We start from the raw sequence: 6,000 nt of genomic DNA on the forward strand, positions 1-6,000 counted from the left end.
GACTCTCAGGAAGCCCCAGCTCTGGTTCCTTTGTCAAGGAAAACTTGACACTGGAACAAAAAGCTAGTCAGCAGTTCCCATTTTCATACATGTACAGCAGACAAGGGGATGTGTATCGTCTGCACTTTCAGAACTGGTTTGGATTGGTTCTTATTTCATTTCCAGGCTGTCTTCCAGACTCTCCTTTCTGGTAGAGTAATGCTCAGCCGTGGCCCGTCTTTTAGGGCGGAGAGGCCACCCCCCCCCCACCTTTTGCCCCTCATGAAAAGTGCCTGTTAGGCTGAGCAAAGGGGGGGGGATGTGTGTGTGTGTGTTTAATGAATGTTTGGTGCGTGCGTGCATTTTGAATGCTGATGAGTGGGTTGTGAATGGATGTGCGTGCGTGTGTGAATGAATGCGAGCGGGTGTGTTTCCCGCCTGCCCCCCTCCCTCCTAAAATTACCGGCCGCCACTGGTAATGCTCTTCAGCATGGTCGCCTTCAGGCTGGGGTATCCACAGCTGAGCCTTAAAGAGGTGTGAGCATTCTGCACTATCAACAGACACACTTAACAGTGATCCAGCCGAAAGACAAAAGTCTGACTTCAGTTAAGGGAGCCTTCACTCTCTGATCAACAGAGACTGTAGTCCTGCCCATCACTCCTCACCACCTACCACGTGACAGTGCTCAAGAAGACTAATCATCAGTTCCTTCCAGCAGAATTACCTAATTACATTTCTACGGGGAGCTCGGTCTTCTCTTCCTCACTCTGGTGTCTGGAAAAACAACCCCACCTCAATCTTGTGTACATAACCAAACTGGGGCTACCAAATTCAAACCCAAAGGCTTCCAGTACTGTGGTTCACTCAGACATGCTATGTATGCAACCCGCAGGACACAAACTTGCACTGGGATGTTAGCACTAGGACCTGGGTTAGATTGTAGAAGTGGAAATTAACCCAAGTGGGTTGGCAATCCCCTACTCTTGTGACAGACAGAAAGGTCTGTTCACAACTACTGATTCACAAATAATGGTATGCTTTCACCTCCACTCTGTATGCTAAACCCATGATGGGAACAGTAAACAACTGTCAAACAATATGAGCCCAATTAGTGCACCCCTTCAAGAGTTCAGGCCAAAGCCTACACACATTCACACCAGATCAGGGTGTGAGGCTGGGACCAAAATCAAAACCCAGGACACCAGATACTCACAGTGGGGGTACTTACGACAGGAGAACATGACTGTACACCATGCTAAAGAATGCTGAGATAAAATAGGGACAATAAAGCCTGAAAAGGATGAAGCCAGGAAGGCCATGAAAACTCTGCTACTCCTTTAAGGAATAGCATCCAACCAGTGTCCCTTCATGATCTGTGGATGGCAGTAAGTTGAGCCAGTTCTTTTTTTCAGGCTTCTGCTGAGAGGATCCTGGAGCACTGAGCTTGACCTTTTTTAAGGTTCATCATCTTGGAAGTTTTTCCAGACCTTTTAAACACATTGGCTGTACATCTTTAAAGCCAACCAGCACTTTTTTTTGTTTCCTGTCAGAAAAAATGTTTTTCTACATACAATGCCATCTGTTGTGTAGTACCCCACATATGGATGAAGGAAAGCCCAAACCTCCAGCGGCCTCACGCAGTCTGTATTGTTTGCCTGAGTGTCACCATTGTGTCCTGCAAATTCTGTAGGAAAGCCTCAAGGAGTGATTTGAAGAGCAGGTATAGGGCTACATGGCTTTCACGAGGATCAACACAGGTGAGAAGAGGCGTATAAAAGACCTGAGGGACACTGGGAGGCTGACCCCTCCACCTCTGCTGCTGCCGAGATCAAGGGAAAGTTCAGAGGAGAAGAGAATTTGCACCTGGTCGATGTCATGAAACATGACTTCAAAGGTAGAGTCTGTCACTACCCGTTCGCTGTTGAAAGCTGGTTTGCCATTGAGTAGAGGTATATTAAATCGAGGAGAAGGAAGTCGATGTCGAAGACTGTCTCGATGTCGTCAGGCAGAATATTTCATTTTTCTGTAGAGTGGGCCCCCACAAACTTAAAAAAGGAGGGTTCAACATACACCTGATTCAGATTATTCCACAACATACTCTACTACCAGAGAGGAGAACACCCTGCAGTGACCCTTTCCTCCACTTCCGCTCAGGCACCTGAACATGGAGGGTCACCCCTTTCTCTTCCTCTGTAAACACAGAAGCGCAGGTAACATCAGAGTCTGCATCACCTTTGTGTCCTCACTCAGCACTCCCTCCCCAAGTTATTCCTCAACCACCTAATATGCAGATCACACAAATTGCCATCAACATCACTCTGGATACCCTCACAATTCCAGATCTTCAATGGGATCTACATTTTTGAGATGTTAAAGGTCTGCTCATACTTCCTCTGACTCTTCCTCTTCAGTTAGTAGGTACTCCCCAACTTCATCGGAATCTCCACCTGCAAGGGTTTACCGATTGACAATATTAATACTTTCAGAAAAGTATTGGTGAGGGCTGGCTTAACAAACTTCAGCCGTTTATTTCAATGTCTCAACCAAAGTGATATCTCTCAAGCCACGCAAGGCCACCTTGCTTGGCCCAGAGTAACTTGATAAATCTGAAGTAACACAAGGCAGCGCAAATCGCGGCCTTGCATTACTGTGTCCCAGGCAGGCATTTCATACGTGAAATGTGAGTTTCAGTGAATTCACCTTTGGATTTTGGTGCATTCCTAGACTTACCGTTAGTGGTAGGCCTGGAAATGTGTCAAAATGCTATGCCTTACCAGACAAAAAACGTTATTTCTCCTTGTTGTTGCCTCTTTCTAAGTGTGCTTCATTCTGGTGCAAGGGTGCCTGTGTTGGCACAAGGCAGCATATCGTGTGCTTGTACAAAGCAAGGACAGGAATGCACCGTATGATGTTAAATACAGCCCCTTCCTGCACTTTCCTTTTTACGCAGCTCGACGCAGTGAGGTGGCTTGTTGTGCTGCATGAAATAATGATAAATCTGCCCGAGTCTTACCGGTCTGGCACACCGTATACCATTGATAGGTAGATGAGGTCAGTAGGTCAGCCCCCCTCCTTCATTGACTGCTGTAATGTTCATTCACTTCTAGATCAAATATTACATCCATTGGATGTTGTAATTGTGAATGATGACTGATCAATGTTTTCCTCCCTTTAGGCATATGGATATTATATCAGTTCTATAGCTTCAGGGGCATATTTATTATAGGTTTTGCGTCGCCCTGCAATTCAAAACCTACAATTAGAGTTACCACGCCTCGCAAGGCCATCCTGCACGGCCCCTGCGCGGCTTGGTAAATTTGATGTAACGAAAGGCATCCCAAGTCGCTGCCTTGCGTTACGCTGCATTGTAAGGGTTTTACATGGGTGGAACGTGGGTGTGCCCACACAGCTAGCCTCGTCTTCTGACAAATTCTAAGCTTTACCAATACTGGTAGACCTGGGAATGCAACAGAATTGTACACCTTCCCCCAAGAGGCACACAGAGGAGAAATAGAAAGAGGAAGCAACGAGGAGAAAGCTAAGTGTGCTGCACTCTGCAGTGCACTTAGAAAGAGGAAAATGGCTCTGATGATTGTTTTTGTGCAGGAAGGTGCCCCTTCCTATACAAAACCAATCCTTCCTACAACAGGCACACTTGCACCAGATTGCAAGGGTTCCTGCGTTGGAGCTAAGTAGTTCATTGTGCACCAGGGCAGGCAGAGAGCAGGAATGTGCACTTTAATGTTAAATACAACACATTCCTGCCCTCCCCCTTTCACGCAGCGCAGTACGGGTGGCTTGCTACGTTGCATGAATATTTGTTAAATATGCCCCATATTCTGCATGAGATGCTGTGCTTTTTTTTTTCTTGTGGTGCAGGTAGGGTGACCATGTATCCAGAAAGAGCTGCAGGATTATTCGCAGGGTTGCTATATGTACCCTCCTACATGACCCTCGCACATGCCCAGCACCATTGCTTGAGGCAGCTGCAAGTGCTGGTGGCTTTCAGAATGGACCACGACTGGTGGTTAGTCTAGCTCCACAAAGAAGGGAGTTTATATAGTGCTGACCATCACTGAAAGGCACCTTGGCTGGCACATCCCAGCTGACGGGGGAAGAGACTTCATCTAGGCTCCAGTACATGGGAGAAGCAGCCAACACTTGCAGATACCGGCTTCTCATTCGGCCTCTCTGTGCCATGATCTTGTCCAAACCCTACCTCAGAGAGGCAGGAGGCTGAGGGAGGGCCACAGGAACCCACTTCTGCAGTGTACTGCATCGTGTACTGTCACGAATGGTTTGTTCCTGTTTCACTTAAGTGTTGCGTTGCCCTTGTACCCCCTTGCGTGGCGCAAGGGTGCACAACACTGTGATAAATATGTGCCTTAATGTGGTGCACTTAAATACAGTTTATATGAGAATGTGTTTTATTTGGTGCACTGACGTACACTGCTCATCCTATGGTGAACCCAGATGCAGTGTCCCAAGAGCTCCTGCATTTGGTGCACTGAGGTGCGCTTCTCCATGGCAATGATTACGGTATTCCATAGCAATGCTCGGCACGAGATGCAGCAAAGTACAATATTCCAAGGCCATGTTTTCATTTGGTATACCCAGATGTTGTTTTATATGGTTCTGCATTTGGTACCATAAGGTACATCATTTAATGGGAATGCTTTCGATTTGGTGCACTTAAATACAGTTTCCCTGACAATGTTCTCCATTGTATGCACTAAAATGCAGTATTTCAATAACAGTGCACTTTACTAGCACATGGCAATGTTCTGCGCTTGGTGGGCTAAGGTGCAATATTCATTGACGATGATTCCATTTGGTGTATCCCAGTGCACAATTCTATGACACTGATTTAATTTGGTGTACTTGGGTACAGTATTCCGTGACAACATTCTGCATTCGGTGCACAGAATCCCATGATGGAGATTTCATCTGGTTAATACGGCACCGTGTTCAATAGGCTTTTAATAATGTTTGGTTGTTTTATAACAGCCCAGCTATGTGACAAGATTCTAGCCCAGGTGGGATATAGGCTATATGAAACTTAGGTTCTTAAATAACACCACATAACGGCCCAGCTATGACACAAGATTGTATCTCAAGTGGGATATAAGGCTATATGAAATAACACCAGGTGCTAACAGCCCAGCTATGTGACAAGATTCTATCTCAAGTGGGATATAAGGTTATATTAAATCTAGGTTGTTTAATAACACCCCGTGCTAACAGCCCAGCTATGTGACAAGAGCGTAGCCTTCTACCAAGCGTCATCTGCCGAGTGAATATGCTTGCTACGCTAGTGCGTTGAGTTTCATACACTAGGGGGCGCTGTTACACAGAAACTCATTTCGTACAATATGTTTCAAGATAACTCTGTTTTATTGAGCCCTGAGTGACAGTAACTATCTGTGGGTTAGTTTTCTTTTATGTCGATAGCTCTGCTCACTTTTTGCTGGCGGTGGTCATCAGACTTTGACGAGACAAGGGAATGACCGAAAACGGAACAGGAAGGAGGAAGAAGAGAGGCATAAACAGAGACAAAGGGAGAAAGCAGGAATGAGAGAGAACTTGCAAAAGTGAAATAAAGAGAGAAGAAATGAAGTATGGTGGAAGACCGTGGCATGAGGCGGAATCAAGGCTGAGCAACCCCCACCTCTTGGCAGCGCGGGATAAGTAAAACTCTGTCTCCTCAGTGGCTTAACAAAACTGTCTGCGGATGTCCGGCAAAGAACACGGAGGCCCCTCCCCTGGACTCACTCAGGCCAGGTGCTGTGCTGAGGGCCTTTGTTACGCCACTGCGTCTCAGGCTCTCATGTATTTGTTTATTTTACAAATGAAGCACGACAGCGATCTGACAGCAATGCTGTGGTTTCCCCCGTGCATTCAGCAGGCCCGTTTATTTCCTGAACTGTTTCCAACTCGCTGTTTAAGTGACTGTCTGGAATGCAGTTCTTCCTGTATTTACAAAGAGGCAGAACAAGAGCAGACAGCTTAGCTCTAGACTT

Source organism: Pleurodeles waltl, chromosome 8 (assembly GCF_031143425.1).
Source record: "Pleurodeles waltl isolate 20211129_DDA chromosome 8, aPleWal1.hap1.20221129, whole genome shotgun sequence".
Classification (NCBI taxonomy): Eukaryota; Metazoa; Chordata; class Amphibia; order Caudata; family Salamandridae; genus Pleurodeles; species Pleurodeles waltl.